Genomic DNA, 24,567 nt, shown 5'->3' with positions numbered 1-24,567 from the left:
TAGACTATTATTAAGAACAGAATACCTATCAATATGGGCGTATATAAGGGGGTGCCCTGGGGTCCGGACCCCCCCCCCCCCCTCCCCATTACTATCCATCTTACTTGTCCAATTTCGATAATAGTACCTCGTACCTAAAAGTACCTCGCCGATTAAAATCGGTGCGGTACATGTATAAATAAAATTTTTGATTTCCTAAACACGTTGCCTATTTGCTGCTGCGGAACCCTTCATGGGCGATTCCAACTCGCACTTGGCCGCTTTTTTAAGCTATATAATATACGCCCGTGCCTATCATCCATATGCAAATCGCGAAATCACGTCTTTCATGCTCAAACCACTAAACCGATTTTGATGAAAATCGATCCTTGTATACTAAGAGTACCAGGAAAAGACATATGACGTGGAAGAGCCATGCTTCGGCACGAATGGGCCGGCTCGACCGGAGAAATACCACGGGCTCACAGAATACTGGCGTGAAACAGCGCTAGCGCTGTGTTTCGCCGAGTGAGTGAGTTTACCGGAGGCCCAATCCTTTACCCTTTTCCCTTCCCTACCCTCTCCTATTTCCTTTCCTACCTTTGCCTATTCCCTTCTCTACCCTCCCCTATTAACCCTATTCTCTTTTAAAAGGCCGGCAACGCACCTGCAGCTCTTCTGATGCTGCTGTCCATGGGCGACGGAAGTTGCTTTCCATCAGGTGACCCGTTTGCTCGTTTGCAAATTATTTCATTAAAGAAAAAAACATTGGGTAGTTTTTTATCCAAAAAATGTACGGTACCCGTGCGATAAACGAATTACAAGCAACGAGAGCAACATTTAGCTTTACATAGAGCTTAGATTGCCATACCAAATAATAAATTATAACATCTGTATAGTCCGTTCAGGATTGTTTTACCTTTAAACTGTATTAAAATGTCACTTAAATCGTCGGTACAAGGTTTAAAAAGACAAAATAAGTGAGTGTAGTTAGAGCGATGCGGGCATAATGTTGTTTGTTGTAAACGCCGTAAAAGTAAAGATTTACTAAACACTATAATGAAGTTAGACCACAAACGGCGCGGTGGCGGTTACTATATTGTTCTATTTAATTGTATGTGGGGTGTACATAGAGCCTTTCTGATAGTGTGCTCTGCAGGGCCCTGGGGCTCTGAGAAGTTGATGATGATGTTGATGTCTTTGGCTTTCTTAGTAAGACTTTAAAAAAGTTTAAGGGTTTCTAAAGCAGTGGGAAGCAGCTGTCAAAAGTATTAGACTTTAAGAAAGTTTAAAGGTGTCTAAAGCTATTAAAGTGGATTTGTGTATTATTATTATTCAAATTTGAAACTCTTCTTATTAAAGATGAAGGCTCATTTTCCTAGAGCTTCTTAGTTAAAAAAGAAAAAGATTATTTGGCAAAGCTTTAAAAGTGTGCAGGCAGTGATTCGTCTCTATCTTAGGTCACAAGTCAAAATGACCTTAACGCCAATATCCTGGTGCAAATATTAATTAATTTTAATTAAGCTTAATAAATTATGTTTACAAAAACCTACATGCATGTATTTTGAGGGTAACCTTGCGGGCGTAACAGCAATACATTACGAGTGTTTGTCTGTCTGTCACTGGCCTGTAATTATGCCATATGTCTAGACCAGGCCTGACCTGGGTGACCTAGCTGGTCGGATGAGTAATACACGAGCAATATGATTATGAAGGATCAACAGTGATATCATTTTAGATTTATGTAAACCTCAAATGCAAAATCCAGCTGGCGGTTGCTGGTTGGTTAAAAATTTGAAATTCGAATGCTGTTGCAGATTGGTTGTGATTTAAAAAAATAAATAAATTCAAAATCCGAACGTTATGTTTTTTTATTGTTTTACACAACACACAATTCTTTTTTTTTCTTAATCTCATAAGTTTTAGACGTGGGAGAGCCATGCTTCGGCACGAATGGGCCGGTTCGACCGGAGAAATACCACGTCCTCACAGAAAGCCGGCGTGAAACAGCGCTTGCGCTGTGTTTCGCCGAGCGAGTGAGTTTACCGGAGGCCCAATCCCCTACCCTATTCCCTTCCCTACCCTCCCTTATTCCGTTCCCTTTCCATCCCTACCTTCCCCTATTCCCTCTTAAAAGGCCGGCAACGCACCTGCAGCTCTTCTGATGCTGCGAGTGTCCATGGGCGACGGAAGTTGATTTCCATCAGGTGACCCGTTTGCTCGTTTGCCCCCTTATTTCATAAAAAAAAAGTTCTCCTCAAACTGCGGGTGGAACCGGTAGTCCTGAAATACAGGGTATCCTAGTTTAGGCTCCAGTTCACACGTTTAAATGTCTTTGTAATTATTATCTGTACCATTTCTCTCCATCTGTAAGTTGTATGAAAAATAAACTTTTTTATTATTATCAAACTGTAATATTGCATTTTTTGCAAAAAATTGGTACCTCATACTCGACTACAGAGTTTTGTAATCACAAATTTAAATTAAAATAATAATAAATAATAGAAAAAATATTACAGAGAGATTAAATATATCTATTCGTATCTAATATTGTGTAATGAAAATCGTAAGTTTTACTAGTTTATTTTGGTGTTAACAGATTTCGACTCTTTTCAATGTTTCATAGGTACCTACTCCATAATTTTGAAACTCATAAAATGTCTTTGTAGGACATAAATTTATAACTTTAGTTAACCATCCGTAGGACAAATATTTTCCCTCCAAAAAGCGGTATTTCACCTGGCGATAGCGGTGAAAGTGGATATGATAATTGGCCGACCTGCGCCGGCGCACTTGCCCCCACGTGTGCTCGTTCAAGGCCCAGTTACACCAATCACAGTTAAAAGTTATTGAGTTAAAAATATTCACAGGAGGCCACTGCCAAACATAATATAAGGGCTCTCATACAAAACTGCGAATGCGCATCGCATCGCATCGTAATGTCATTTTTAGTATGAACGAGCTTTTGCCCGCGGCTTCGCTCGCGTTAAGAAGTACATATTATTATATACTTACAAACTTTCATCCACTTTTTTAACCCCTTGGGGGTAGAATTGATCAAAATCCTTTCTTAGCGGATGCCTACGTCGTAACATCTACCAGCATGCCAAATTTCAGCCCGATCCGTCCAGTGGTTTGCTGTGCATTGATAGATCACCATGTCAGTCAGTCACCTTTGAGTGTTATATATTTAGATTTTTTCCATAGATCCTCAATTTTCTTTAAGTCGGTTAAAAATTGGGTTGAAATTGGTTGTGTTAAAATACGGTAAAAAATCTGCTTTATTCTTAGTATGGATGGTTTGTGCCATTATAATAAGGAATGTTGCACTAAGGTCGGAGCAGAGAGCGCTACTAACACATGCAGTTAATAATCCAACCAAAATTCGACACGTTTCACTCGACTTATCAGAATATTGACAGAAACGTTGTCAAACGTCGAATAAAACTTTTTATTTACTGTCTATGTTGGTGCTGCACTCTAGCGTGAAAATATTGCAGCCATGCTATTGAAAATACATAAGTTATAAGCTAACACTAACCGTAAGCTTACGTCAATTTAATTTTCAGTTACTGGGTCAGGCTGACGTAGCACAAACATCGGAAAATGTAAAGAAAATTCATTAGAAATTTCCACGAACTAAAATGCACACACTTTACAAAGTAAACGTAGCTTTCCTTAGAATGTGGTTCATAAAATAACGCAATTTTTCATCATTTGCTAGCAAAATCTCACATAATATGATAAATGAGACGATTTATGCATATATCTGCATTTTTTTTTTATATTAATAAGGGGGCAAACGAGCAAACGGGTCACCTGATGGAAAGCAACTTCCGTCGCCCATGGACACTCGCAGCATCAGAAGAACTGCAGGTGCGTTGCCGGCCTTTTAAGAGGGAAAAGGGAAAGGGAAGGGAATAGGGGAGGGTAGGGAAGGGAATAGGGTAGGGGATTGGGCCTCCGGTAAACTCACTCACTCGACGAAACACAGCGCTTGTGTTTCACGCCGGTTTTCTGTGAGAACGTGGTATTTCTCCGGTCGAGCCGACCCATTCGTGCCGAAGCATGGCTTCTCACGTATTATTGTGTATATTGTAAAGAATTTTAGCTGTAACTAAAACTTATTAGTCGAAAACCGCGTATTTATGAGTTCGTCTTTCTTTTATCTTAAAAATGCTTTAAAGACTTCCCGGTACTAGGTATATTTATAAAATAAGCATTTTTCCATGTAGCATAGTAACACAATCATATTTTTGTGCCATAAAAACTTCGTTCCGCCAATAACTTTTTTAATCATTTTTAATAGTTTTGAAATATCTTAATGAAGATCTTTTCACCCTTACTGCAATGGGGTAACAATTAAGAAATGGCCGTAATTTTTAATTTTAAGTCAGTGAACGACAACCGGAAACGATTATTTTATGTAAAATCGCCAAATTCATTCGATACAATATAAAAGTAGTTCAAAGGAGTGCAACAAATTAGGTTGGTGTGTGTAGTCCAAGTTGTAAGTGGTAGCGCGTGTGTTTGACTGAAGACCGGAGAAGGCTTCCAAATTAAAGCTTTTTAAAAAAAATACCTGGATAGCTTATAAATTTGCTTATAAATTTTCGCGTACATTATAATTATTTTCTTTTATTTAAGAGCAGATTATAATGACAATACAATATCATATTTTGATAACACTTTTTCGTATATTTTTCTCGCACGTGTTGATTCTATTATTTTTTTTAGCAATAGAAATCTACAAATTCAATTATTTAAAGCTGGATCACTGTACGCATAGGCTATTGCATAGATCCCTACTTGTCCTACCTGCAACTAGATAGCTAAATATTTGTTCCCGAGTTAAAGATACAAGTAACAACAGATCAATAACCGAAATTCGTTGCCCTGGCTTTATTACAATACGAGTACAATTTTTTTAACGCAGTTTCCTCACACACCTTTTCTTTATACCTTGAATAAAATCTCCATTCTCTTATAATTTACACCACAACACAGTATAAGACATAAGAATAACGCATCTGCATGGCCGGGCGGCTCGCAGGAAGTCGTTAGATCGGTCAAGGGCCATGCCTTTTATGAGTTTATGAATTTCTGACAAAAACTACGTAGGCGTATCGCGATAAGACTCTTAGCTTCATTTACAGATTTTATGGTCTTGGGAGAGTTAGAGAGGTAAATGGACAAAAATCGGAATCTCTTCATGCACTAGAGTCTAGACGGTCCGCGCGGCTCCGTAGAAATTCCGTGAAAACTATATTTTTCACAGAACAAAAATTTGCCTGTCTGATCCCTCCCTCCCCGTGGTCTACTCTATATCTTTGCCGAATTACATAAAAATCGGATCAGTAGTTTTGCAAGTAATTTTGCAGCTTACGATACTTTTTTCATGAATAAATATCCAAAAGTTGTTGAACGTACATAATCTAAGTCCAATGTTATAGACAAATACATATTAGTAGAGAAAATATGATGTGAAAAAAAATGATTTTAATGTAAAATAAAAAGAATTCACGTGGTGTATTTTCAAAAGTCAATACAGTATGCAAAACTATATGCACAACTATCATATTTTATTTAATACACCTGTTTATATTAAATAATTATAAACATTTGTGAATCACACGTTTGGTGATGGAATGCGGACAGACTGGTCGTGCATCATGAAGTTTCGATACCACTAACAGTAATCTCATAGCTTTGGGAATAGTCAAATCGCTGTTATATACTTACCAAAATATGTTCTTTGTTAAATGCTAACTTTATAATAATATGCGAAAAGTGTCTGTCTGTTGTTTCTTTAATTAAGTTAAACGGTTGATAACTGAACCGATTTTGATAGGTTGATGTAGGATTTTTTTTAGCGGAAAAACATTTGTTTTTTTTTAAACGATTTCTTTTCAATGTAGCTGCATTTCTAGTAAAGCCTGACAAGAACTGAAATAGTTTTCGAAGGGTGTAACGCAAATGTATCAAAAAGTTTAGTGATGGCACAGAATACATATTAGTTTAACAAGTGATGGTACAATCGATTAAACTGGGCAAAAAATAACGATTAAGTAGTAATAATAATAGAGTAAATAATAATAACTATGTATTAGGTTAAGTACATACACATTACACAAGCACAGACATAAGGATTTAAATGCATTTTCAAGTCCCAAAGTACATTGCACCCGGCTGATTCTATAGTAATTTTCCCGCTATTTACCTACAAATTAATGCAATGATCACTTCTCTAATATGTCACGTAGCTACTATTTAGTTTGTACGAGTATTTGTGAGTTGTGATCACGCATAAGTAGGAAGTGGGTGACTATGCCGAAACTGGTGTGGTCAGTTTAGTGAAGGCGCCAAGCTTTCTCGCGGAGACCACATAAAAACCCTTTATAGCTACATTTTATGGTGATATTGTCATAATAGTTTTGTGTGGGTAGTGTAAAGTTGATGGAAGCGGAATTTTAACGTTAGTAATATTGGAAATTGTTCGACGTTTTCATTATTGAGAGTTGCAGAAAATGGGATAGAAACAATGATATCTTTGAGTTTTTCATATAAGTAATATCATTGGATGGAAATCTTACAAGCTGACTATACTTGATAATGTTGTAACTTGTAATGCACATTTTCGTCAATTATAGAATCATTCTAGGCTTAGGTCAGCAGCTACAGAGAATAAAAAACAATGTGTAATAAAGATTGTGCCGGCTATACAGCTGATTTCAAAAGAACACAAAAAATCTACCACGTGTTATAGCCTGTCAAAAAAGTGAAGAAATTAAAAAGTGGCAACATCGTAGTGTCATCCCTTTCAAATCAATCTAAAAAAAAAGGGATAACACTACGATGTTGATACTTTTTAATTTCTTCACTTTTTTGACAGACTATAAACTGCAACTGTTTTTTTCGTACATTTTCAGAAATTCTAAACCTTTTCGACAGTAACTAAATGTTATTTCTTTCTACAAAAAACCATAAAGAGGGGTTCAAAGATTGTTCATGTCATGGTTGAGTGGAATAGATAATTCCCTTAGTAGTAGTAGTTATAACTTGTAGCTTATGCAACTAGAAAAAAATATGAATATCGTTATAAGTTATATAATTCTTATTGCGTGTTTGGATGTGGCATATAATAATTATGATTTTAATTTAAATTACAAAGTATAATTTTGCGGGTATATTTTGATAATTTCAAGTCACTAGATTGTACTCTTCAATTTAAAAGTACTTACTTATATCTACAACCTTTTATCTATTTAGGTATTATCAATTATCGTCATGTTTTGGCTCAAAATAAAAAAAATCTACGGCCGAACATCCTACTCTTTTATGGAAGTCGGTTAAAATTACTTTTGAAGAGACTTGTTTGAGATTCTACATTTAAATTTCAAATCCATATTGCTTATGGAATATCGAATAAACTTACTGTTTGTTACCCATTAACACTTGCGCAGGCACCGTAACCGAAGGGTTACTTAGCCCTTACTTAGTACCCACTCAAAAATCTACTTTAAGCCTTCAGTATAAAATACAATTTCAATTGCCATGGTTCTCAAAATTTGTTATTTAGATGGCGATATCAAGATCATATCTAGATGTCGTTTGAATTTAAACCTTATGCTATTGCTATAGAGTTGATATTAATCTAGTGCCATCTTCAGGTTCTGGTTGGCAGATCAAAGTCTACTTAATTCTAAGGGATAGCTGACCGCAGGCTTATTGTTAGAACTTTTTGTTTAGGGGTTATTCAATATGGGAGGAAGTAACATGTCGTTGGTTTTGAGGACGATTCGATTACTGTAAGTTTACGGTTTTATTTTATCCATTCAACGGCTTTACTTGTAAGAAATTGATGAAATTATAGCATAATAAAATAAAACCATAGTTAAACAACTAAAAAATATAACTGGCTGAATAGAAGTCGTGTTCTAGTTTTCCAAAGATTACAAAATTTAAAAAAAAGTATGTCAAAAACTGCCACAGATACAAAACGCATTTGAATGCACATTCGAAACGTAGAGCGGTACTTAACTCACTTAACAAATAACTAACTAACTGTTTATTTTAATTACACGGCGAGTATGAAATATGGTTATTATTCTATTTATATGAAAGTATGTGCATATTTTGAGCTGTGACGTCATCGCACACGTGAAACGTCAAACCGCCATTAATCACAATTAATGTTGCCATAATAAACAATCATTTATTTATGGTAATGTTTCCTTGGTTTCCGCACTTTTTGTTATTGTTTTGATGATTAATTTGATGATAACGAGAATTAAACTATGTATATCTATATCAGTCTTATTATCTTAGTAATTCAGTCGTCATAAATTATAAACTACGTTTTCAGACATATTTTCCTGAATGTACCATCATCATAATATTTTAACGTGTAAAATTAGGTACTAAAATGAAGGATTTCCTTTGTCAATCCATAATTACGTCTATTTTTTCGTAGAAAGAAACGTTTTATGGTAACCATGCTAACTATGGCCACAGAATATATAATAGTAGGTACCGTACTGCCATGGCGGTGGTTAGAAGATTTTTCCATACCTTGTAAGTTGTAACGTATATTATATAAAGGGTATTAAAAAAAATAAGGAAAAAGCCAAAAACATCGCTTAGCATTTTTCTATGCAAATAGCAACTAATTATACTTAAATAATTATACTAAATATATTATTGTTTACGAGAATGATTAAAACCGTCTCGATACCTGATGATCGCAGCGGGTATCTACTTAACTTTATAATATGTATGTTCGTTAATTAATTTTGACAATTCCGTTTTGGCCCACTAGGTGGTCTCGTTAGCTGGCAATACTGACGCTTAATCATCATTATCACACTTTTTAGTTTCGCTCTTGAGGCTAACAACATATTTGGGTTGCTGAAAGTTGTAGCTAGATAGACTTAACAAAAGAGTTTTGTGTGTAATACACTTTAGAGTAACTCCTCTAATATGATATTATGACGATTAATTCTATTAAAGTATCATTAAAACTCAATATTTTACTCAACTATCAAAATTACAGGAAAAAGTTACAAGAAAAATCAATTCTACATTTGAAATTCTCAACACTCATAGAGTATTTTTTTTTAATTGGAACTTATTGTGTTCGTTCTATTAAGATAAACGCAAATGTTTGTTATCTTGTTTAGTAGTATAATAGAAAAGGCTTTGAAATTACTAGAAGTATTTGTTCAAAATTGGGACAGATATTATATAGATATTATTATTGCTGGGGTTTTTTCTATATCCTTATTATGCGTGTTAAACTTTCTGCATCATCTCTAGGATCTCACTCATTTAATGCAATGTCATTGGAAGATGTAAGTTCTCTCAATTAAGAACCACCTATTAGTTCTACTGTTAGGTAAGGCATTAGAATGTTGAGTTTATGCAATTTCAGACCTCGCTAGTCGCTACAGTAAGGAACCACGCACACTGGTCAAGTGTTGGAAAAAAGTAGGTGGCATTGTCTCTCGATTTCGGCGCTGAATAGCTTTGTCCACACTGTGTCTTTTTCTGTTCGTCGTCGTTCGTCAACAGCGAATGCCCACGACGCATGCCCTTTGACCGTATCCAAAACTTTCGCTTTGTTATGACGGTGAAAATTGAAGACGAAAGCGCAAAGTGTAGCTAATCAGCCCTTTAACAATGCAAATTATCACAAGGTGTAACAAAACAAAGATATAGAGTCCGCTGTAAAAGTCATAGCGCTGAAAAAGTTACCTTTTTCAATTATTGTATAGGCAAATTCATGTCGTGAAGGCATTTCTCATAGGAATATCTAAAAGTCAAAACTTAAAGTCAAAACTCTTTCAGCGCTGGTACTTTTACAGTAAACTCTTATACAGGGTGCAATTAAACGTTCCTGCCAAATTTTGATATATTGATCCTCGTTAAAAATAAAAATACACGTATTTTTTGCTTTATAATCACTCAGTACTAAAATGTTGAGAAAAAGCTTCCGAAAGTTATCCTAAAACACTACAATTAATGGATACGTCGACGCGTCGCGCGCGCATGATCATGATGTGCCCCCGCGCGCGCGCTTCCCCCCGCATCACCCCCTCTCATATTCATCGCCGCGAGTGACCATTCTGCAACGATTTTATATGGGATAAAATATGTCATTAAAAAAATAACACCCAAGTTTTTTTTGGTTAAATGGACTCTCCTAATAATACCTAAGTCCTGCAAAAAAATTGGCAGGAAGGTTTAATTGCACCCTGTATATAAAAGAAAATATACACATAAAAGTATTATCACTTTCTTAATTATTTTGCAGTTACACCCTATATAGAGTTCAAACTTCACTGTGCTCTCAAAATACCAGCTCTGAGTTACTTTACTAATTGGAAAATGCACCAAAATTTTTTATCTAGATTTTCTACTGTGCGTCGACCCTAACCGTTTAAGAGATCGACAAGTGACCTCTCGCGGTAATCTGCGGAATATTTAACTGCGAGCTAAGCGAACGGTTACTGTCAACTTACTGAATATACATGAGGGTATACTTTATAACGTAATCATGTTACTGACCCAATGTTGTTAACCCCTATTCTGATTCAGTTTAATCCATACTAATACTATAAATGCGAAAGTGTGCCCGTCTGTCTGTCTGTTACCTCTTCACGCTTAAACTACCGAAAAGAATTTACTGAAATTTGGTATGGGGATAATTTTCTACCCGGAAAAGGACATAATCCTACAACTCCCAAGCGGTCACATTCAACTCCCAAGCGGGAGTTGAATGTGACCAACATTCGACCGCGATAACAATAAATTTCCACGAATCCACGATCGAGGGATTAAGGATATATTTAATCCCGGAAAATGTACGGTTCCCGCGCGATAAACGAAATTCGATGCAACGGAGTTGGAAGGGTCATCTAAGTAGTCTAAAATCTATACATATATCTATAAAATAAATAAAATTGGAGTGTCTGTTTGTAATATGGAATAAACCGTTTTTTACTACATGCATATTATGAATATTTAGACGGTACATACACCAAAATAACAATTTTTAGAATTTTTGTCTGTCTGTATGTCTGTCTGTTTGTTCCGGCTAATCTCCGAAATGGCTGGACCGATTTTGACGGGACTTTTATTGGCAAATAGCTGATGTAATAAGGAGCAACTTAGGCTACTTTTTAACCGACTTCCAAAAAGGAAAAGCATATTTTTTATGTTTTACCTATGTTATATTATATGTAGGTTATATTTTACTTTTTTCATATTTACTATCCACCTTTGTTATTATACTATACTATTTTAACGCCGACGAAGTCGCGAGCAACAGCTAGTTCTAAATATAAAAATGTTTTCGATGGATTCAGCGTGCTAAAAAATGACACCCTAATTAAGTAAACTAAATGATAAAGAAAAAAATTAATGCATCAAAATCAATGAAAGCAAAAAAAGTGTTCTGCAGAACACAACGTAATTAATCAAACAGAACAATATTATAATTTCCAGACCTACAATCAAAAACTGTTTAATATAAATTTTATACATGGGAGAGCCATGCTTCGGCACGAATGGGCCGGCTTGACCGGAGAAATACCACGTTCTCACAGAAAACCGGCGTGAAACAGCGCTTACGCTGTGTTTCGCCGAGTGAGTGAGTTTACCGGAGGCCCAATCCCCTACCCTATTCCCTTCCCTACCCTCCCCTATTCCCTTCCCTTCCCTTCCCATCCCTACCCTCCCCTATTACCCTCTTAAAAGGCCGGCAACGCACCTGCAGCTCTTCTGATGCTGCGAGTGTTCATGGGCGACGGAAGTTGCTTTCCATCAGGTGACCCGTTTGTTCGTTTGCCCCCTTATTCCATAAAAAAAAAAAAAATTTGGCGTCAAATTTGTTACAAAATATTACTTAATTTTAGTAGTTTTTACTGAAGTAATGTCGTCTTTGTATCTGAAACTGTTAGCATAATTTTCCTACACTACAATAATATGTAACTTTCTACCTTTCTACATAACAGAACATATAATAATAGCTCCCACACCGGTTTCGGTGACGGTGGCCGATTTCATTGAAACCAGGCCAGCTACGCAGGAGTAATTTTATAGTGCCCAAGTGTGTGCGCAGTACACACGAGCACTCTCTATTCCTTTACTCTCATAACCCAGTGGGACGGAAGACCGACACGACTGGCGAGAGATCAGGCGCAGGACCGACTTTTTACATGCCCATCCGACGCATGGATCATCTTACTTGTCAGACAATCAGGTGATCAGCCTGCATTGTCCTAACCAAACTTGGAAATAACATGTTTCCAACGCGGGAATCGAACCCACGACCTCCGAGTCAAGAGCCGCGCTCTATACCACTAGACCACGGAGGCGTGCCACATAACAGAACACACACGGGGTAGTACTAGTAGCAGTACCTACTGTTACGCAAAAGATAGTATTGTTTGTTACGAAATAGTTCGCTATTTATTGTGCAAGTGAATTAATATTGTAATAAATATTTATGCACATTAATTTATCCGTGACTAGTAAATTATGCGATTAGTCTTGGTTTCATCGGTTCACGATTATGAAGATGTTAGCAAAAACCTAGCAAAAATTCCATCATGTTTGATCTCTTAAGCATGATATAAATGCGAAAGTTTGTGAGTGTAAAAGTTTGTTACTTCGCCCTGTAAACGATCAAATTTGTTTGACAAACTTGTTTGATGACATTTACGTTTACATCGTAGATTGTTTGACGAACGCTTCAAACAAAGCTGTACACTATTTTTTAAATTAAAAAAAAATGTTTGACAAACACGTAAAATTTTACAAACAATTTGATCGTTTAGGACGCTGTACACTCACAAACTTTGTTGTTTGTCACGTCTCAACGGCTGAAGTGATTTTGATGAAATTTGGTAGTAAGTTGACATCCTGGATTAAGACATAGACTACATTTTAATGCGGAAAAACAGCTTATCAGAAATCTAATTTATTTTAAAACAGCGGGTAGTACCGCGGGGCAGAGCTAGTTTAGTTAGAAGATCGAAAACAAAGCCTTTGTATTTTTTCTTTCAAATTTTTAAGCAAAACATCCTTTATGAGGTTATTATAGCTGAACTTAGTTTTTACTTTTTAATAATTAATAATTAATGCGATTCTACATAGAGATAAAATATACTTAGTCAGAGGAGATCGCAAATCTTTTAGTTACGGTCGTTTTTTTTCTCTATCTGTTCAATAATAATGTCTTTAATACATTAACGTCAAAATATTCACCAATCAACAACGCTGTTGATAAAAACTTTTGCCAAAAACTTCATAAGCTGAGTGTAAAATTTTGTGACTAGTTTCGTGATTTGGGCTATAATATTTAGAACGTTTCATCAATTTTGGTATTTATCTGGCATTTAAGACGGGAGAGATATGTAAAGTATGCAGAACTAGATTTGAATATCGAATCCAGGGCGAATTTGGAATACCTCTCACAGAATTATATGGGCCAAGAAATCACTAAATTGTATTGACTTCTTGGAATCTAAGTTCACAAATTGTTTGTTGCCATCATGCCAATATGCTACCACGACTACCATCTTAGTTCCATAGTGGAACTAGAATTAACCTCCAACGAAAAAAAAAATTAAACATAAAACCTCCTATGCTAAAGGTTTTATAATTTTGGTAACTTCAATGTTATCGCAGGCTCTAAGCGGAAAAATTAATATTTTTTTTCTTGACATCTGACTTGAGGAAGTGTTCTTAAAGGGCCCATTCACTGCACGGCAGTCCTGCCGTGAATGGGCTTTTTTAGTTCTTAGTTCTTACATATAATAATAATATTTATTAGCTCGAATTACTGCTTGATTACTGTTATTTCGCCAAGAAAATGTCTTTCGTTATCCTTACTTTTCTTACATAGTTATTAAGCACATTTTTCTGTCTGTTAACTCTTCACGCTTAAAGGGCTGAACTGATTGAGATAAAATTTTGTATGGAAATACTTCAAGAGACGAGAAAGAAGGTATATACAGTGTGTAACAAAAATAAGTGATAATACTTTAGGGTGTGCACGTGTTCCTTGTAGAGAGTCCACTGTGAAAGTAGCAGCTCTGAAAGACGAATTTCTTTTTCACTTTTGTATAAAAAAATTTGGTCTTTCAGCGCTGCTACTTTCACAGTCAACTCTCTACAAGGAACACGTACACATCCTAAAGTATTAACACTTATTTTTGTTACAACCTGTATAAGATAGCTTTTCTAGCGAAAATGCACGGAAAAACTTCTTTCCGCGCAACTCGCGATTTATCTAGTAGAGAATTATATACTTTAGCTTTCGTATTTCCTACAAAGTGGCTCAAATAGTTGACCTCCAAGAAGATCCCTAATGTGGCACGCTCGCTCGCTGGAACGGCGCGTCACGCTTGCTGTGCCCGTCGCGTGCCGTGACCCCCGGCCGCGTGCCGCGAGAGGCACATATCTGTCTCACTCACACCCTAGATTCTTAATTCGAAATACCTTGAGTTCCTAGGTTCGTAATTTGAAAATAGCATCTGCAATGACCTCCTTAGGAGAAGAAGAGAACCTTGGCCTCCTAGGTTAAAAGAAATCTTGTGATAGAAAAGTTCAAAAGTAGGTATTTCGAATAAAGAATTTGCTGGCCAAATTCTTTATTCGAAATACCTAAGTGGCGAGTTGCGAAGATTGGAATTCTTACGGACGCATTCAGAGAGATCGCATGGTTACTTATCTTTAATTTTATGTAGAGTTTGTCAAAAATATACGACAAAACATTCCTTAAATTAAAAAAAAAGTAGTAATTAAACTATTAGAAGCTAGTTTTGTACTTAGTTTTCAGCGGCAATTTTTAACAAGGATAAAGTTTTTCTCTATATAAAATTGGCGCTTAAGCTTATAGGCTCTATCAGCGTTCGTGTCTGTCTGTCTGTAACTGTGTATAATTGCTTTTCGGGCGTTGTACTGTATATGTTCATGCTCGATTTATGCGCATACATAATGCATGCATGCATTAAGCACGTAATTACTTATTTTCTCGACTAATTAGACATATTGGTAGCTCTCTAATTTCATGTCCTATTTCTTAATCGTTCATTATGTCATTTTGGAAAGTAGTGTGTAGTAAAAACTAAGGGTTGATTCAGACCGCAACGCGACGCGTAGATGCATTTCTAAATTAGTATGGATTTGACAGATTCGCAAGACGTCTGACGCAATTGAAATCTGTCAAATCCATACAAATTGCCGCGCCGCGCCTCGCCTCGCCTCGTCCAGGGGCGTCTTTCCCTAATTATTATCAGCGCAGTGCATTACAAAATTCGGACTCTTTCTTTCGACTTCTGTTGCCGCTATAATACAAATACTAAAAACAAAATAAATTAAATATTTAAGGGGGGCTCCCATACAACAAACGCGATATTTTTGCTATTTTTTGCTCGTAATCAATAATGGTGACGGCTAAGCACTTGAAATTTTCAAAAATCCGTAATTATATTTGTACTTAAATGACTAATAATAAAGTTATTTAAAATAAAATAGATATTTAAGGGGGGCTCCCATACAAAAAACACAATTTTTTCTACTTTCGCTCTATACCGGTACGGAACCCTTCGTGCGCGAGTCCGACTCGCACTTGGCCGATTTTTTTGTAATAAATAAAGTTCAAAATGCAGTGCCGCGTCTATTATATGAAATGGCGCTAAAAAAATTAAAGTCATGCGTACCAACGGTTTTTTTTGTCTGCGAAAATTATAAAAGTAAGTACATAAAATGTAAAATAAAATAATAAATATAAAACAAAATACATCAAGTTAAACAATAGACGTTAAATGAATTATTATTATTAAACAGGTCCCGTTATATCATTATGTTAATAAAGTAATTAATAAAAACAATATAATCTGGCAAAATTAAAAAATACAGTTCAAAACTGTAACTTCTCACGGAATATATGAATAAGGTAAAATTCAAGTTATACAATAAAATGTATTGTAATATTTTTATTGCATTTCTTGTAGTATAATGTAAAAATGTAATTTAGTATGTTTTCCTGGAATTTACGCAGTAAAAACCATGTCTACAAAAACCGTAGTTGTTATTTTGTATCCAGTGATAATAGTACTGGTAGAAAGATTAATATCATCTAAACTAAATGCAGCAATAAATTATGATAGTACTTGTGATTAATTTTAAGACACACAAACTTAAAATTTTCAAACTAAAAACGAACACTTTTTAGTTTGAAAATTTTAAAATAAGTTGTTTCATAAACTTAGGCCGGTATAAATAGTCAGTACTCAAGATGCATCTCGGTCTCAAGACGCGGTTCGGCTCTATGATTGGTCCAAATTTTGACAGCCAACCAATCACAGAGCCTGAACCGTGTCTTGAGACCGAGATGCATCTTGAGTACTGACTATTTATACCGGCCTTACTGCCTTAGCAGTTAGCACCTTTGCTTTGAGTTCCGACCTTTCCTATTAAAAAGAACATGCAGTTTTCATATTTCATATATTTTTCTTAATAAGTTTATAACCAATAGCAATAATATTTAAAGCACTAACAAAAATGTTATTATTTTTATCATTGGTAATAATAATCATGGACAGCTGGAAGTTATTAAAAATGTCATACAATAATAACCTCTATCCCCTTGTTATACGACCAACACGTATTTAGGGTAAATATGGGGTAGATCACCCCATGTTAGGGGTATAGGGGTACAGTACACGCTTCGATTATTTCTGTGTTTGCAGGTACAATGTAAAAATACTTGACCTGTTGATTGTTAATGTAAGTTATAGTTTCTATGGCTTTTAGTTACAAAATAGAGAAATTAAGTCTAAATAGACTTCTATGGCTTTCAATTACACACATTCAGTATGGATTTGAATAATTCAAAGTACTTATTAATATTGTTAATGTTAATCAACTATTAAGTATTATTAATGCTAACTTTCTTATTTGGTACTCTGTGGTAATCCAATAAGTATAACAATAGAGTTTCCATAGTCCATACTAATCTTTATAATATATTAATATATAATTCTCGTGTCACAATGTTAGTTACCGTAGGTACTCCTCCGAAACGGCTTTACGGATTTCTACCAAATTTTATATGCATATTCAGTAGGTCTGAGAATCGGCTTCTGGGTACTTTTTATATTGATAAGTGCATTTGTTGAGTAAATAATACTTAGTAAATTATTACAACTCGAGACTGACGGCGACCATTGTTTGTGCGACGGGATAGCGATGGACGTTGCTATGGTGCCATACAGTTTATTTAGTCACTTCGATAAAATAATATGGGCGAAATACTTTATATGGCAAAACAACATTTGCTGGGACAGCTAGTAATATTATTATAAATGCGAAAGTGTTTACCTTTTGACGGCCAAACCGCTGAACCGATTTTACTGAAATTTGGTATGGTGATTATTTGAGTCCCGGGAAAGGATATAGGATACTTCTTATCCCGGAAAAATGTACAGTTCCTGGGCGATAAATGAATTTTGGCGCAACGGAGTTGCGGGCGTCATTAGTGGCGTAACTTTAACATCCGGGGCCCGTGGCAAATTGATGGGGTATGAGTAAAAATCGCCACGTTCATAATAAAAGTGTATTAAAAATTTCTGACCTCACGGCCCCTTGGACCTGGGCCCTTTTGGGTCGGGGGCCCGTGGCATTTTGCCAGCCCTGCCACCCTATAATTATGCCACTGCAGGGCGTCATCCTATAAGAATAATGAACGGATGGCAACAAAGTACGATAACATATTTCATAGGTAGACGCAAAACTTTTAAGCATTACACGGCTTATAAAAAAACCTATTCTTATATAACTTTTCCTTGTCAGTTAAAAATAGCGTTTATTGTACGTTTACCAATTACCTGTAATAAGTTGGTGTGTAACCAATGAACCATGATATGCACTTTACATACCGGCTAGCTCAACATATATTGTAATACAAACAATATAACAACTTAAAATTCACCTTTTTATAGTGTGAAATTTAATCCCATATTACTTTTTTATAGGTTAGCCATAGGTCATAGCTAGGAAAGTTATTAAAACATAAGTATTATGAAAGCTGTGGTTACTATGGGAAGACAATTATCTTTATTCTTATTAGATCAAGTCACTAAAAAGTGTTCTTTAAGCGCTGCTGCTTTCACAGTGAACTCTACATTACGGACACATACACGCCATAAACCACTTATAATTATTATATATTCTTACACCTAATACATACAGTGTGTAACAAAAATAAGTGATAATACTTTAGGGTGTGTACGTGTTCCTTGTAGAGAGTTCACTGTAAAAGTAGCAGCGATGAAAGACTAAATTTTATTTTCTCTTTTGTATGGGCAAGAGCTCCAGCGCCACGAGTTTCCCCATACAAAAGTGAAAAAAAATGTTGGTCTTTCAGCGCTGCTACTTTCACAGTGAACTCTCTACAAGGAACATGTACACATCCTCAAGTATTATCATTTATTTTTGTTACACCTGTATATATATATAAAACTCAAAGGTGACTGACTGACATGGTGATCTATCAACGCACAGCCTAAACCACTGGACGGATCGGGCTGAAATTTGGCATGCAGGTAATTTGTTATGACGTAGGCATCCGCTAAGAAAGGATTTTGATCAATCAAGGGGTTAAAATAGGGGATGAAAGTTTGTATATAATAATACTTCTTAACGCGAGCAAAGCCGCGGGCAAAAGCTCGTGTATAGCTAAATCTCAATATACCCTTAAGTAACTTTCTGCCGCGCACTGTAAAACTCTGGAACGAACTGCCACCAGCAGTATTTTAGGACCAATACGAACTGCAAACCTTCAAGATGAGAGCGTATTCCCTCTTACAACGCATCTGCAACTTCTGATACTGCGACTCGCAGTATCAGAAGTTACCAGACTGCGAGTGTCCATGGGCAACGTAGTTGCTTTCCATTAGGTGACCCGTTTGCTTCTTTGCCTCCTAATTTTATTCAAAAAACCACGTGTATATCACAGTATACATTAATAAGTATACCACAAGTATACCCTAATAAGTACACCACAAGTATAAGTCACGTATACTTGAGTATACCTCAATATACCACATGTATAGCACGTGACGGCGGAAGAGGGTACTGGGTAGTGCGGTAAGCGGTTACCGTTCCGCCGGCCGCGCGCGACCTGCGACGATATGGGTTGATGAACTGACATACACGCATACTTTGTATATCTTTATTTTGTACTAGATGATACCAGCAACTCCGTTGCGCCTAAACTCATTTATAGCGCGGGAACCGTACATTTTTCCGGGAGAAAAAGTACCCTGTGTCCTTTCCCGGGACTCAAAGTATCTCCATGCCAAATTTCAGCAAAATCGGATCAGCGAGAAAGGTAACAGACGGACAGATAGACAGACACACTTTCAAAATAATATCAGTATGGAATTAGTATGGACTAGTATGGTCTATGGATAGGCTTTTCCGCACGAGGACGGTACGTTTTCATGCTATAAAAAGTAGCACCTTTCTAATTTTTAAAGCACGAAAATTTTCTAAAAATTAAGAAGATTATAGCTCAAAAAGTTTTACAAAATTTTAGCTCCTAAGCCCAGTATATAAAAATAAACTATAGTTCTTACTTTCTTCACGTTACAGTTAGTCCAGGTAGCTTAGCCAAAACCCTTTCGTTAAAAACGATGACGAAATTTGTTATCAAAATGGATTTGGATTTGACATTAGTCTTCGCAAGCGAAATGTCATTTAGCGATGACTCAATATGTCAAACCGCATACATTTTGGTAACGAATTTCCTCATTGCTAACGAAAGATACTTTGTCTAGGGCCTCACGATACGTAGGTTTTATAGCTTTACTAGCCGTCCCGGCAAACGTTTCTTTGCCATATTAAAGTGACTAAATAAGTATGTCACCATGGCAACGTCCATCGCTATCCCGTCGCACAAACAATGGTCGCCGTCAGTCCCGAGTTGTAATAATTTACTATTATTTATTCAACAAATGCACTTATCAATATAAAAAGTACTCAGTAGCCGATTCTCAGACCCACTGAATATGCATATAAAGGTTAAAATCAGTAAAAGGTTAAAGTCGGAGGAGTACGCGGCCTAACATTGTGACACGAGAATTTTATATATTATAAGATAAACAGCGAATCAGAAAAAAGATCATTTTAAATAAAGCCACAAGCTCTATCAGTTTGTAGCTTTCTGAAATGAATTTTATGAAGTTTAATTTATAAACTGCACACTTTACAGTTTATTTCTACTTATCAACCAGTTAATTCAATGTCAACCTTAAAATTAAACAAATTGAATGAATTCCCAAACTTTCGAATTGTAATTCTCACGAGCGTAAAGATAAGAAGTTAATCGAAGAACAAGTTAATTACTGCATATCCTGAGATTCGAGTCCTTGTGACTCAACACCCACTCCGTTTAAAAGCTTTCCTATCCTAGCTTACCCAGCTAGGGTGCATAGACAACATGTATTCGATAGTAGAGACATAATAGTTTGAAATGAAAAATATGATAATGGTATTTGAGTGATTTGACTTATGCGCTGTTTCAGTTGTCAAGGGTTGATTCAGACCGCGTAGATGCATTTCTAAATTTATATAGATTTGACAGATTCGCAAGACGTCTCGTCTCGCACAATTCAAATCTGTCAAATCCATACAAAACGCCGCGCCGCGCCTCGCCTCGCCTCGTCGCGTTGCGGTCTGAATTGACCCCAACGATCCGTTTTATCAAATCTATACTGATAACTAATTTCACTGTCAAAATAATTATATGTAGGTAGGTAATACAATTAAGCTTAAATCCAGCTACACTATTCTCTAGAAGTCTACAGACTACACAGATGCATCATGCATCACACATACAGCATACTATAAAGGTTGATGTTGTTGATGAGCTACGTTTTTACTTGTTCAAGCAATAATATAACAAAAAAATAATTACTTAAATCGGACCTGTAGTCCCAGAAATATGCGAACACAAACATAGGTGCACACACAGACACTTTTGAAATTTGGCACATTTGCTCAGATGCATATATTTACGAAATCTGGGCAGTTCTGGGAATATTACAATTTACATACATACGCGTCGAATTGTCCTCCTTTTTTTGAAGTCGGAAATAAAGGAAATCGGTTAAAAATTATTCTCTGAAATCTTTATTAATACTTAGGCTACTTTTTATCCCGAAAAGTGCGATAGATGAGCCATAAATCACAACATAATGTGTTAGAAAAATATCTTCCTCTTATCAAGTTTCTGAATTTTTTGTCATATAGATAAGTTGATTCATTCAATAGTGTGTGTGGTTAACTATTCAACAACTCTGTTGACTGGATAATCTTCTGTCAAAATAGAAGCTATACTTATTAACCAAGTTTGACCTACGTCACCTTATTAAAATTTCATCCATATTGTTATAGGCAATGCTTATTATTCAAGGACTGACATAAATTATGGTTAATTTAGGAAATGTTTGTACATTACTACAATATTCTGGGTATCTAATTATATTTAATGTATTCGTAATGTACAGCCGAAGATGGGCGCTGTTTAGCACATTTGAACCCTATTGTTATAATGATAAGGTCGATGTGCTGTAAGTCGGTAATTTCCGCGACTGTACCGTGATATATGTCTTGAGGTTAACAATTTAAATGTAATTTTAAGTGCTCTCGCTAGTTGCTAACTTCTAGGTTGATAGAATTTTCGCATTTGAAATAGCGGCCTAAAAATACTGAATATTTTCGGATCTATACAAAAATAGTAAGGGTCTTTAAAGCGTATAGGCGTGTAAAGTGTAAACATTATTATGTAAATAATTAAGACCTTTAACCAAGATACTGTCGATAATTTCAGTGTTCAAAATCAAAATTTAATTAAATACAGTGTGTAATAAAAATAAGTTATAATACTTTAGGGTGAGCACGTGTTCCTTGTAGAGAGTTCACTGCGAAAGTAGGAGCTCTGAAAGACGACAATTTCACTTTTGTATGGGCGAGGGCCCGAGTGCCACGAGTTTCCTCATACAAAAGTGAAAAAAAAATTTGCTCTTTCAGCGCTGCTACTTTCACAGTGCACTCTCTACAAGGAACACGTACACACCCTAAAGTATTATCACTTATTTTTAATACACGCTGTATATTTGTTACTTAAATACAAAAGGCTACAGGGATTCAAATTAACCCATTGGCATTGCTAAACATCAAAATCGACACAGCGGTTTAAAAGCGTACGTACTATACAGACAGACAGACACACTTTCGCATTTATATTAGTACGGATTAATGATCTTAGATAACATTTATAATTGCAACAGTAGTAATAAAACATTGTGAGAAGTCTTAATCAAGGCAGTTAAAGCCTACGTAGTAAATATATGGACTTAGCATTGGGAAAACCTAATGACTAATAAATTATGACTGAGCTGGCAATTATTCTAATACAATTAAAAATATCACTTTTTCCTCTTAACAACAGTAAACAGTCCTACAAAATTTGACTTACTTACAACCTTGCTATAAGTAGTTTCAGTGACTAAAAGTTTAGCCAAAATTTGTGTATCTAGCGAATTGTTCACTTTTCTGGGATTAAATTTTCTGTGTCCTATCCTGGGACTCAATATTCCTCCATACCCGCCAAATAGACAACTCACAACAGTAATATAACCCAGTATACTGGGCCAGCACTCATACTGTCGTCGATTCTAGACAGCTGAGAGCAGGACCCGATCTAGCCATTTAGCCGCTCCAGGCAAAGATCATTTTCGCCGCCCTTTACATATACAGGAAACATATTTGTTGGGGGAAAATGGGAGAAACTTTTAAGTAAAATACTCAAATATTTCCACTAGCAAACTTAAGATAGGTTAGCTGGTAAAATTCTCAAACTTAAGTGGTGGATGGCTAGGTTGGAAGATAGGAATAAGTCAATTTCGCCGCCCCTCATTTTTGCCGCTCTGGGCAAATGCCCGGCTCGCCCTAGTTCGTTCCGAAATTTACATCAGTGCATTGAAGTATGTACCGTATATGACTTTGTTGTGATGTCATTATCTGTTATCATACGTCACACTTGTCCCACCGTTGTGACAAAATTCGTCTATCGCGCGGGAACCTTCGATCACTAATCACTAATCAGGAACCGTCAATTTTTCCGGAATAAAACTATCCTATACAACGTGAAATTTTAGTGGTTGTTTTCCCGCAGCAGAACGATTTACCTATAGTAAACCGAAAGTTACCGAATAACGCAAGTTATTTTTTGAAGATAAAATATATTTTGTATGACGTACTATGGCAACTTTATGCCGATAGGCGCGAGCGGCTATGACCCGGCCGAATTTATTTTATGATTTGCATAAAATAACTTCATAAATCTATTGTACTACTAAGAATCATTTCACTGCGGGAAAACAACCATTAAAATTTTACGCAGTATAAAATTTCAACAAAATCGATTCCGCTGTTTTGGCATGAAGAGGTAACAGATAGACGGACACACTTTCGAATTTATAATATTAGTATGGATAACATCAGCTGAGCTCAGATTATGTATAGCGGGTATGCGCAACAGAACGGAATTCGCGTTGCCCCATCCGCGTAGGAACGGTACATCCCATTGTCTGACTGACTCATTCATTGTGAAACTCCGATACACCACTAGATTCTGTTAATTCGATATTAATACAGCCTCGATTTCGTCCGTATGCCAATTGGTAAAATAGGTATCAAGGTTGGGAACGTTCAGGAAAAGGCAGCACCGATCATTCCACTTGACACCACCAAAACGACACCACCGACTATTAGAGATCTTACATGGTTGCTTAACTGTTGTTGATATGAACGCTCTAATTAAGTTCAAGCAGTAAAGTTTATATTTATCTGTCACTCAAATGGTCATCTTGTCATCACTAGGGTGGTGTCATATAGACTAGAGATTCCATAGACATAATATATACTGTCGTATAGCATTATATTATGTCTATGAGAGATTCCATATTATGACACCATCGGTGGTGTCGTTTTGGTGGTGTCAAGTGGAAGGAACGGGCAGCACAATATGTCAAGTTAATATTTGACTACAATTCGTATTGGCAACACCTGTAGTTCGCAGCACCTTCGTTGTGCATGTTCTTCTGGCTTTTTTCATTTATAAAATAAGGGGGCAAAGGAGCAAACGGGTCACCTGATAGAAAGCTACTACCGTCGCCCATGGACACTCGCAGCATTAGAAGAGCTGCATTTGCGTTGCCAGCCTTGAGGGAGTACCTCTCTTTTTTATGACGGTTTGCAGGTCGTATTGATCCGGAATACTGCTAGCGACAGTTAGTTCCAGTGGCTGAACCGATTTGGCTAATTTTATTATTGAATCATTTGCAGTAAAAATGCTTACTGTATGGCAGTGTCAATATACAATAAGCTCCCTGATCACTTTAAAAAACTCCCTGAGAAAAAACTACAAAAAGAGCTGCATACATGGCTACTTCACAAAATGTATGAATATATTAATGATGAAATGGATGACGTTAAAACCTAGTATTCTGA

Source organism: Aricia agestis, chromosome 18 (assembly GCF_905147365.1).
Source record: "Aricia agestis chromosome 18, ilAriAges1.1, whole genome shotgun sequence".
In the NCBI taxonomy this organism is placed as follows: domain Eukaryota; kingdom Metazoa; phylum Arthropoda; class Insecta; order Lepidoptera; family Lycaenidae; genus Aricia; species Aricia agestis.
Note: the sequence above shows the minus strand (reverse complement) of the source record.